Source organism: Tupaia chinensis, unplaced genomic scaffold (genome assembly GCF_000334495.1).
Source record: "Tupaia chinensis unplaced genomic scaffold, TupChi_1.0 Scaffold000052_1, whole genome shotgun sequence".
In the NCBI taxonomy this organism is placed as follows: Eukaryota; Metazoa; Chordata; class Mammalia; order Scandentia; family Tupaiidae; genus Tupaia; species Tupaia belangeri.
The window spans coordinates 1331658-1344015 of NW_006159510.1; the positions used below are offsets into that span (position 1 = coordinate 1331658).

At 38.3% G+C, this 12358-nt stretch overlaps 1 long non-coding RNA gene across 2 annotated transcripts in view; it reads right to left on the bottom strand.

Annotated features, from left to right (window-relative positions):
- The window catches only part of LOC102484807 (uncharacterized), a 272769-nt gene that overhangs the window by 46779 nt on the left and 213632 nt on the right, over nucleotides 1-12358 (bottom strand). The window contains exon 5 of one of the 2 annotated variants that reach the window (XR_003550962.1): nucleotides 7136-7239. The exons of the other annotated variant lie outside the window; for it this stretch is intronic. This is a non-coding gene — a long non-coding RNA (uncharacterized LOC102484807). Of the gene's footprint in view, nucleotides 1-7135; nucleotides 7240-12358 lie in introns of those variants that run through there. 2 annotated transcript variants of the gene reach the window in all.

Genomic DNA, 12358 nt, shown 5'->3' on the forward strand with positions numbered 1-12358 from the left:
ACGCAGTTTGAGTCCCGGACCCGGTGGCTTAAAACTCACACTGGGCGCATGTGTGTGCGTGCCCAAGATCCTAAGAGGAAGAAGAATAGAGGAGAAGGGATTGTGGCATGGCCATCCCCCCTGATGGGGGGGAGGTGACTTCTCACTTTCTGTCTCCCTGTCTCTCTCTGTCTTTCTGGAAAGTACACATGCCCTATAGCAAAAAACTCTCCAAGAAAAAAAAAAAAAAAGAAAGAAAAATCATAAGGCATCTAAGTAAATGTACTGTTTAATCCTGTCTTCCAGCTCCCCTCCCATAAGTCTAAATTTTCATTAAACCAACTTATATCTTTTCTCCTTTTAAAGATGTCCACCTTCCCTTCCCTGTTATCCTCAATGCTACAATAGAAACTATAAATGTTACAATAGAAAAGGAACATGGATGGTGAAGACTGGAGAAGCCAGTCTCCCTAGAACATGGCTGACTTGGTCAATCTACCCTTGGGGCTATTCTTTCACAGTGCAGAAATAATCGTTTAATTTCTCTGCAGGAATCTTTTTCGCAAGAACACACTCACATCAACCAAACTCAAGGTTTGTGGTGGACCTGTCTTCCTGTCATAAATGTCATCAGTAGGGCCAGACTTCAGATCCCACTATCTGGGAATAAGAAGATGTACACTATAGTCAACAGTTTGATCAATGGAAAAATAATTTGAACAAGAAAAATGGATTGTCTGATAAAATAATAACCAGACTCAGGTAAGAGTAACTCGAGGCCAGAACCCACCAAGGAGACTTGCATTCCACCCAAACCATGCTGTCTCCCATGGAGGTCGTGAAGGAGTTCCCCACTGTGACTTGTTCCCACAGAAAATCACAAATTGCATGTTTTCAAGTCCTAGGAAAATAATTCAGAATAGAAATGAAATGGCAGTTGATTATAAAGTTTTGAGTTGTCAAATACTACTAAAAAGTACAAGAAAAAATTATTACACTTTTACTAATGAGATCAATATCCAGCATACTGACAATACAAAATGCTGGCAAGGATGTGGAGCAAAAGAAATTTTATTTATTGCTGGTGGGAATGAAAATGGTACAGCCACTCTGGAAGACCTTTTGAATGTTTCTTACAAGACTAAACCTACTCCTTCCACATGATCTAGGAATTGAACTCTGATATTGACATAAAAGAGTTTAAAATTACGTCTATGCAAAAACCTGCACTTAGGTGTTTCTAACAGCTGTATTCATAATTGCCAAAATATGGCAGCAATCATGATGTTATTTAGTAGGTGAATAGCTAAATACATTGTGGTACATCTAGACAATGGAATGTTATTCAATGCTTAAAATAAAAGAGGAGCTGGGCCCAGCTGGTGGCATAATGATTTAGGCACTGAACTCCACATTTTGAGTCTCGAACCTGGTAGCTTGCATTCTCACTTTCTCTCCCCTTCTCTCTCACTCTCTGTTTCTTTCTGGTGAACATACATGCCTTTATAGTAAATTTTAAAATAATAATAAAAAACAAAATAAAATAAATATTTTTTTAAAATTAAAAAAGTTATCAACCCATGAAAAGACATCCAAGAATTTTAAATGCATGTAACTAAGCAAAAGAAGCCAGTCTGAAAAGACTACACACCATTTGATTCTAACCATATGACATTCTAGAAAAGACAAACTTAGGAAGACAGTAAACAAGAGAATGGCTGCTAGGGCTTGGGGAAAGAAGAGATACGAAGGTTGAGGACCAGGAATTCTTTTTTTTTTTTTTGGAGAGGTTTTCGCTACAGGGTGTGTGTGCTCACCAGACAGAGAGAGACAGAGAGACAGACAGAAAGCAAGAAATCACCCCCAGGAGGGATGGCCATGCCACGATCCCTTCTCCTCCATTCTCCTCTTGGGATCTTGGGCATGCACGCACACACGCCTGGCACAAGTATAAGCCACTGGGTCTGGGACTCGAACCATGGTCAACTACATGGGAGTTCAGCGACATAGCCATTACACTAGCTGCTGGACCCGAGGACCAGGAATTTTTAAGACAGTTAAATTTTTCTATTATACTGTAATGGTAAAATACGTGTCATTATACATTTGTCAAACTTATAGAATATACAACACTAAGAGTGAATCCTAATGTAAACCATGGACTTTGGGTGATAATGATGTGTCGGTGTTGGTTCATCCATTGTAACAAATAGATCACTCTAGCTTAGGATGTTGCTGGGGGGAGAGGCTGTGCTTGTGTGAGGGCAGGAAGTACAAGAAAAATCATTGTACTTTCCACTAACTCTCACTTTTGCTGGGAAATGAAAGTTGTCCTACAAAATATCCTTTACTTACTTATGTATTTAAGTTTGCTATAGTGTGTGTGCACTCACCAGAGAGAAAGAGATAAGGAAAGGGAGAAATCATCCTTCTGGGGAGGTAACCACACCGCAATCCATTCTCCTACATTCTCCTCTTGGGATTTTGGGAACGCGTGCAGATATGCCCACTTTGTTTTTGAAGCTGCTGGCTTTAGTACTCACAACACGCAACAGGCCATGTATGATCCAGCCACCCTAACCTTCATGCAACTTACTGGCCCCAAAATGTCTATTTTTTTTTTTTTAACAAATTAAGACAAGGGAAGTCTGAACACAATCTCAAAATTCTGATTTCACATTTATTTTCCAAATGTCTTCATGTTATTTATTTTTTCTTTTTCTGTTTTCAAATTAATGAGATCATAAAATTGTCATTCAAGGAAAACACGTTCTGCTCAGGCCACTAGCCACTCACATCTCCAGTCCTGGCAGCATGTCGCATCTCAGCTCAGTTTATCTTACCTGGGAGAAAACTGGAGAATGTCCAGACACATGGCCTGTCCAACACACAAGGCTTACAAATGAGTATTTGCTTAGTTTTTAACATCCCTTCATGGGACTAAGCTGGGAGAAGATTTCCTGGCAGCTCTGCTTGGTTAAATATATTTCTGAAAAAATGAAACTGTATTTTACTAGATTTTTCATCCATAAAATTGGGTGGTTAGACTAGATCATCTCTAAGGGATTTGCCAGCTCCACAGTGGTACGAGTTCATGATTTTATGATGTGGTGCTGAGTTTTTCAATTACATTTTGCTCAATACAGATTATCCAGAACCACTGAGATTGTCACAGAAGGAGCATCCCATGGCACCCAAGTTAAGCTCAGCATCCAGGTTTATTTATTTACTCCATGGCCAATTTACTCAATATTTTCTTAAATAATTCTCTGCAATATTTAACAGGACAATATCTCAGTAAAACTGAAAATAATTCAGGAGACTCAAAGTCTATCACAGTGTTGGGTATTGTATTCATTCTCTTTTTTATTTTATTTTATTTATTTATTTATTTTTGGAGAGGTTTTTCGCTATAGGGCGTGTGCGCTCGCCAAACAGACAGAGAGAGACAGAGAGACAGAAAGCAAGAAATCACCCCCCAGAGGGGATGGTCACCCCGCAATCCCTTCTCCTCCATTCTCCTCTCGGGATCTTGGGCACGCACGCACACACACCCGGTGTGAGTTTTAAGCCACCGGGTCCGGGACGCGAACTGCGGTCGACTACGTGGTTGTCCAGCAACATAGTCATTACGCTAACTGCTGGTTCCCGGTATTGTATTCATTCTCTTGAAAATAGAAATATTTTATTTGAATTTTAGTTCAATGGTAAGGCAAAAGCAACAATGTGTATGTATATTTATATGTACATATACAAGCACAAACATATACATAACATGCAGATACACAAACATACATAAAATTAGCATATAGCATGTATGTTTACGATGATATTGTATTAATCTGTCCTGGAGAGCTAGTCAAAAGACATATAATTTTCAACTGCTGAACTATTCTCTAAAAACTAAAGTCTTTTCTTTTTTTTTTTTTTTTTTTTTCTGGAACGGTTTTCACCATAGGGCCCATGCGCTTGCCAGAAAGACAGAGAGAGACAGAGAGATAGAAAGTGAGAAATCACCCCCCCAGGGGGATGGCCATGCCGCAATCCCCTCTCCTCCGTTTCCTCTCAGGATCCTGGGCACACATGCACACATGCCCGGTGTGAGTTTAAGCCACCGGGTCCGGGATTTGAACCGCAGTCAACTACATGAGAGTCCAGTGACATAGCCATTACGCTAACTGCTGGTCCCAAAACTAAAGTCTTAATAGAGTCAATTAATAGCATTATAGATAGTTACTTGTAATAACAATAGTATTTTGCTTTTGTCCTCAATGGTTTTTATTGTTCCAATTTCTTTAAATCTAGCAAGACGGGACTACCCAAAATCACTCAACTAAGATGAAAATGTTACCCACTTACAGAAACCCAGGGACCAGCCAGTGGCGCAGGGGCTAAGACAGTTAAATCCCCACTTGGCAGGCTGTGCGGTTTGAATCATGGACCTGGCAGCTTAAGGAGCATGCTAGACACATGTGCTAGCATGCTCAAAATCCTGAAAGAAGAAATAGAGGAGAAGGGATTACAGTATAGCTATCTTCCATGGGGGGGTGCTTTCTCACTTTCTCTCTCTCTCTGTTTTTCTCTGATGAATGCACACATCTTCTAGAAAATTAACAAGAAAGAAGAAAAAGACACTAACAAAGCCCTGTGGAGAAGTTCTTGTAGCCACCTGACAACCACAGCCCTACCTTGCCTGCTGTGTGAGCGCATCAATTTGCTAGTGAATTCTCCAAATCCAGACAAACCTTCAGATGACTGCAGCCTAGTCCAGTGGACACATTGTTTGCATCTTCGTAAGAGAACCTAAACCAAGACTATGCAGGTAGGCCCAGTCTAATGGCAGAGTTAGTAATAAACCGAACTGCAGTGCTGGAAGCTACAAGGTGACCATGGTTCATATCCCCATGTAGGCATGAAAATACCAGGTGCATCCATGCATGCGTAAAATTCTGAGGAGCTGGCCAGGGAAAAGGGAATGTGGCATGATAAGATCCTGTTGTGGAGAATTATGTCACTCTCTCTTGCTCTCATTCTTGCCCTTTCTCTTTTTTCTCTCTCATGTGCATGTGTGTGCCCCCCACCATTAACAAAATGAATAAACTTTAAAAACTATACACAAGTAAACTGCTCCTGGATATCTCCACCTCAAAAACTGTAAAAAGAAAATGTCAAGATTTAGAGTTGCTAAATCTTGAGCTAATTATTTACACAACAACAAATAATGATACAAATAGATGTACTATGATTTATTTAACCAATCTACTGTTGTTAGACATTAGAATTTTTCCAACTTCTTCCTAGTGCCAAAAGCATTAATATGAACAGCTTTGAGTATATAAATAGTCATTTCCTTGGACAGATTTCCAAAGAAAACTTGCTAGATTAATGTCTTACATATTTATTAGACAATTTTTTTTTTGCCCTTGTGTCCCTGCATAGAGAACTTTGAGAACTTTACATTTCAATAGGGAGATTTGAGAATGTGTATTTCCTCACTTCCTCACCATGGCTGGAGAATAATGACCTCCAAAGATGTCGATGTCCTCATTCCCAGAACCTGGAAATATATTACATTACTTGGCAAAAGGAATGTTGCACATGAGATTAAATCAATGTCTTGCAGCTGGGAGATTATCCTGGCTTGTCCATCATCTGAGTGAGCCTAATGTAATCATGAGGGTTCTTAAAGGTAGATGAAGGAAGTAAAAGAGGAGGCCAGAGTTATGATGTGTGAGATTCAATTCACTGCCACTGGCTTTGAAGACAGAGGAATGGACCAAAAGCCAAGGAATGTGGCAGCCTCTAGGGCTGGAAAACAAAAGGAAAGTGTCTCTCCACTGAAACCTCCAGAAGGAGCAGTGCTTTGTGGACATCTTGTGTTTCGCCCAGTGAAACCTATGTCAGACTTCTGACCTCCAGTATTGTAGCTTAGTAGGTTTGGGCTGTGTTAAGCCAGTAAATTTGTGGCAATTCATTATAGCAACCATAGGAAAGTAGCACACTCACGAACATGCTTAAAATGTTTTAATATTCAACTTTAATAACCATTAAGAAGATAATTTGTCTTTTTTTTTTTTTGTCAGCGGGTACATGCACACACAGACACACAGAGGGAGAAAGTGTCCTCTGCATCCCCCAAAAGGGATATGTATGGTCCCAATACAATCCATTATCCATTTTTTCTGCTGTCTGGATTTTGAGTATACACACACATGCATACACACAGTGTGTTTCTCATGCTCCTGGATCAGAATCCAAATTCTAGTCAGCCATTTGGGATCCTACTCCCTTGACCACTAGGCTACAGGGCTGGCATAATTCATCCTGTCTTGACTGACAAATTGCCTTAGCTGTTAAATTCCTGGAACCTTCTCTTCAACTAAGTTGCTTAGATCTCTTCCTGTCTTGGACCTAACTGTCCTCTCTTAACTGCATTTTGCCTATAATAATATGTCTATGATGTCTTGAAAATTTTTCAGGGTCCCTCTTTTGGATGGTTGTTTTTAATTATAGGCTCCTCTTCAACTATTAAATGTTGTGAAGAATAAGACCTCGGAATTTAAGACAAGACTTTGCTGTTTAAAAGATTGCATTCCAGGAAGGGAAAGGGGAAATAACGGATTTGGAACCGCCATGCGTCATTCCTATCACGTCCGTATTTCAGGCTTTGCTTTATATATGAGCACAGCACAGGGCTTCTCCAAGACTGCCTTGTGATCAGCAGGAGGGAAACAGGAAGAGCTCCTGATCTCCTTATAATGTCCAATTAAGGTCACTGATAACACAAATTTAAAGGAACACCTAAGGTCTCATGAGAAAAACATTAAGGGTCTCTTGGAAAATATATTTTTTTGCCAACATTGATATGTAGTTGTGGAGAAAGAAAATAATGCTACCAACAAAAGACCACTCTGTCCCAATAGAAGAGGCAGAGGGGAGAAGGAGAAAGAAAACTTTTTTTGAACAATTTGTTATCATGACTACACACGTGTAATGTGTTATAGTATGAAAGCAGCAACAAAAGTGGGGCAGAATTGCATTCAAATTCATACAGTGAACTGGAAGAAAGGGCAACCAATGAAGTCTAACTTGTTATCTCCTTGAGAGATTTAATGACTCACCTTGTGAAAGTCTCTGGAGAACCTCCTGAGCTCATCGTAGCAGTTTGTATTCACAGTTCCAAGACATAGAAGACCTCACATTATAAACTCAAAAGGTGGGGCCTCTTGTCAGCCCATTATGTTTCCAAGGAGACAGGCTCTAATGGGGGTAGGGAGACGTTGTCTGTACTAATGGTACTGCTGTTTTATTATGAAAGTGTTGATTTACTCAAAACTGCCTGTTAACCCACCTTCCTCTTTCCGGATTTATGTCATTACCTAGCGTCAATGAATCTAATGCTTAATTTGAATGAACAATAGCACTCTGAGTTTGGAATGCCACCTATATCTCTAAATTTCTTATTGATTTCTGAATAACTACCCTCTGACAAGAACTTTCTTGGCAATTTTCCTATAACCAAGCCTGTATTTCTCTTGAGAAGAGCTTTAGAACGACCTCTATTTAATAGTTGCCTAGGTTCAATTTTAATTAGGCTATAAGCAGTAAATATTTGCTAATAGACTTTGGGTGAATAATTAATCAGTAAAAGACTGCTATGTGCTGACAATTTATGTGAACAAACTAATAGATCAGATCCAATAAAGTCCTAGTGAAAGCAATCCTTTCTTACCTAATTGTTGAAAATTTAAGATCACCACAACTTGCTTAAAAAAATTGCTATGTGATTTTTTTCTCTAAAAATTTATTTCCATTCCAATAGCTTGTATAAAGAAGATATTCTCTCTATTTTGTTACATTAGTCCCAACAGCTATTCTGTCAAAACATAATAAATAATTTGGAGTTGGATGGATTCTGCCTTTTATTCTTCTGTTATACTTCAGAGACTATTTCTTCTGGAGTATTATTTTAAAGAAGCTAGGTTTTATTTTATTCTTCCAAAAAAGATGCGACTATCTGGAAGCCCAATTATTTTCTAACAAACTTACAGAGACTTAATTTACATGCCATATAGTTCACTCATTTTAATTGTACAATTCAATGATTTTTGGTAAATTTACAAAGTTGTGAAACCACAATTTAATTTTAGAATCTCAAAAGAATCCCATTGCCCATTTACTGTCATTTCTCATTGCCATCCCCAACCCCAAGCAACCAGAAATCTATTTTCTGTTGCTATCAGTGTGCCTTTCCTTGGGTATTTTATATAAAAGGAGACATAAACTTTGCAGTCTTTTGTGGTTGGCTACTTCTACTTGGCATATTGTTTTCAATTCTCATTCTTGTTGTGGCATGTATCAGATTTTTTTTTCATTGTTAAGTGATGTTATATTGTATAAATAAGGGCATATTTATTAATTTTTTTTAGGTTTTTGCCACAAGTCATGTACACTCACTAGAGAGAGACACAGAGAGAAACAGAAATAGGGAGAGTGAGAAATCATCCCCCAGGGGGATGGCCATACTATAATCTCTTCTCTTCCATTCTCCTCTTGGGATCATGGGCATGTGTGCACAAACATCAACATGATTTTCAAGCCTTGAAGTCCAGGATTTGAACCACCATCAACTATGTGAGAGTCTAGTGCCTTAACCACCACAGCACATTTAATTATCTAGCCTCCAGCTGATAAACATTTGGATTGCTTCCACTTTGATGGCCATTATGAAGAAGCTGTTATGAATATTTTTATGCAGGTGTCTTTTGGTTTTGTTTGGTTTTTAAGTGTATTTATGTATTTATATTATGAGAGAGAGAGAGACAGAGAGAGAAATCTCCAACAGGGTTTTTACGATATCCACCCTCAGTTTCAGCCAGCAAGATTATGTGTACATAGGGAGGTGCCAGGATGCAGACTCAAAACCTTCCCATTTGATTTCAGTTGTGTTCTCCCTGAGCCACTGCCTTGCCCCTGCATGCCAGCCTTTGCGTGAATGTACATGTTTATTTTTACTGGTAGATTTTTTGGGTTAGAACTAGTGTGTTTTAGGGTAAGTTTATGATGAACTTCTTATGAACAGTTTGCATACTGATGGGAATATCTGCCAAATTATTTTTTCAAAGCAGAAAATAATTTATATTCCCATTAGTGATGTATGAAAGGTTCAAATTTCTTCACATCTTTACCAATATTTGTTATTGTCTGCCTTTTTATTGTATGTAGTGATATCTCATCATGGTGTTAATTTTCACTTCCCTAATGCCTAATAATACCGAACATCTTTACATGTGCTTATTAGCCATTTGTTTATCTTCTCTGGTGAAAAGTTTATTAGTTGTATTTTATAGGGTATTTGATATGCATTATTTTAACATCATCTTACATATTCTGTTTATAGAATACATTGGATTATATCTGAATGAACATTTACTTTGTGTAATGTGCTTGGCTATTTGCTTTGTAACGTTAAATGAGCATCTTCCATGTGCAATGTGTTAGTCTAGTTGCTTTGTCACACACACACACACACACACACACACACAAACCTTTAATCTCTTATAGAAATAACAACATTACAAGGTAGATGATTCATGACTGACGAATGCTGTAAGAGATGATTATATAGTGTTTTGGTAGTTCAAAGGAAAAAAATAATCTCTTCCATCTTAATAAGAGGAAGGTATCAAGGAAGACTGATAGACAAGTCAGTTCTTGGGATCTATTTATAGAAAGATTCAAAATTTCCATGTAAGGAAAATGAGCTGGGAGAAACGTGCATTTAAGGCACAATGAAACTTAAAATAGTCTTATAAAATATAGATATCTGTCGATTCTCTGGAGTCTTCTCTTTTCATACATCAATACTTTAAGTGTATGATTTAACCACCTTGACATTCCCTGAAATAGTTAAGTGGACAATCACATATAGGGAGTCTTTTCCTAACGTGGAAGCTTTAAGCTTTGAACTATATTTCAGGTTTAGTGTTCAGTGCTTTATGACTATAATCCAAAACTGCAGAACATACTAGTTCATTTCTTCTGCTTGTTTTCCAAATTAAGAGGAAAACATAATTTCCTTCCTACTTCCTCCAGTTTTACTATTTGGATTTTTGCCTCATCGTAGAGACCTTAGCTCAACATCTTCTTTAAGCGGGTTGTTTTCTGTTCCGAGCAACTGAGCCTTAAAAATTCTTTTCATTAGCTTTTTAGCTTTAGTCACCCTCTTCCTAATAAACCCCAGAGAAAACCAGAACAAACAAATAAAAACCAAGAGAGACTTTGGAATTCAAGACAAGCTCTTCCAAGTAGGAGGTAGGGTGGAAAAAATCACAGCAACAAGCATGTCCTTTCTTTTCTTCACGTAGTGTCTGATTCACATTGGCTGTATGGTATAGTGCATCAGAGCATCATATCTGGTTATTTTCCCTTTCTTTAAACAAGTTTTCTTGATGAAAGCATGGATTTATCTCCTTTACATAAGAACATCTACTACATAGGTCCGAAATTTATCCTAGTCGATCCTTGGTAATACGGTCGTAGATTTAAACTCTGTTTATACCTAGTCACCTAAAAACATCTACTATGGAGTTATGGGTACCCAGGGATTAATATTAACTTACAATGTGCATTTATAATCTTCTAAAGTCTTTCTTATTACCCTTTCACAGGGCAGAGTTATCCTGGAGAATTGCTTGCTGGTCTGCTTAGAGGAGGATGGGAAAAATATTCTTAGGATAAGCAAGTGATGTTATTTGAGATTCTTCCTTAAATATATTACTGTTTGCACATGTAGTCCAGGAACTAAGTACCAATTTAGGTCTGAGACTTCTGAAAAAGTAGTACCTGCTCTCATGGTCCTGGAAACTGGACATTAGCCTCTCAAAAGGAACCATTGTCATTTAAACCAATGAAGTATGACTTCATGAGCTTTCCATGTTTAGTTAATTAGCTACAGCCCAAAGTCCCTAAGGGCAAAACCATGCTCATGGATTCTAGTCTTGCCACCTGTGCCAAAATCTTGCCCTCCACATCCCTGACAATTGAGTCTTTCCTATGCTCTGCTCTTTTGCCCCATCAGCCCAAAAGAAATCAGAGTCCATTTCAAAGGAAGTATTGCCCCACCTGTCCATATCCCTGGTTATCAGAGAGAACCCTCTAAAGAACTTTTTAAAAATGTTTATTCTTCCACATCCAATGTACTTCTCAAGACCTGACTGAAGGAATAGTCTTGCAGGCCAATTTGTAGGCTGTGATGAGGGTAAGTGGGCCAATTACATGTGATAATTTGTTACAACATTTCTACTCTAAAACAGTTTGGTTTTATATTATATGAAAGATTTTCAGGCAGCTTAAATTTATTTTGTGTGTTTCCTTATGGAGTCCATAATTTAGACTTACACCAGAAAATTCTTAGAGTCAGATTCATCTCCTTAGGCGACCCCCATGACTGCAGACTCTTTGGAAAGGCTCCTTTATGACTCAATCCAATCCAGTCTAAAATTATGTTTTGTTTATAATGGTCTAGCAGCTTCAGGATCTATTCTTAAATATAGTGTCTAGATTTTTTTAATTCATGTTAGTTAACAAAATCTTGGAAATCTTTCGGTACACATACCTTCTGCTTGGGGTCTGTAAATTGAAGGGGTTCAGAACATGTCACCTCAGTATATGCCATTTGGACATATTGATTATTTTGAGCTAAAGGAAATCAAGAACCAAACAATGAGAGAAAAACTCTCCCATGAACTGTCTAAAATAAAGTATAAGTTTCCTCTTTTGTAAAAGAAATCTACATTTATAAAGAAAACTTTCTGTTAGTAAAAGTATCTAGACCAGGAAGAGAGCTGACCTAAGACAATATTTATCACCAGAGAGACTCTGAAGTGCCTAAGAAGGCAACCTTTATCAACCAGGCATGTTTTCCCCTTACCTTCCTATATGATTCCACCATCACACCTAGGAGCCTCCAACCCCAATGCCTTTCTGTAGCTTATATATCCAAATATAAGTCTCAGTCATTTGGCTACTTTCTTGAGTCTTGTGTTTTTGGTAGGATTCTTATGTGTGTACAAAATTAATTTTTTGTCTTGTTAATCTATTTTATGTCAATTTAATTATCAGGCAAGTTATATAACCAAGAAGGATAGAAGGATATTCTAAGACTGAACTCCAGATACAGATCTGAAGATAATAAAATTTGCTATGAGCGGGACCAGCAGTTAGCGTAATGGCTATGTCGCTGGACTCCCACGTAGTTGACTGCGGTTCACGTCCTGGACCTGGTGGCTTAAAACTCACGCCGAGCACGTGTGCGTGTGTGCCCAAGATCCCGAGAGGAGAATGGAGGAGAAGAGATTGCGGTGTGACCATCCACTCT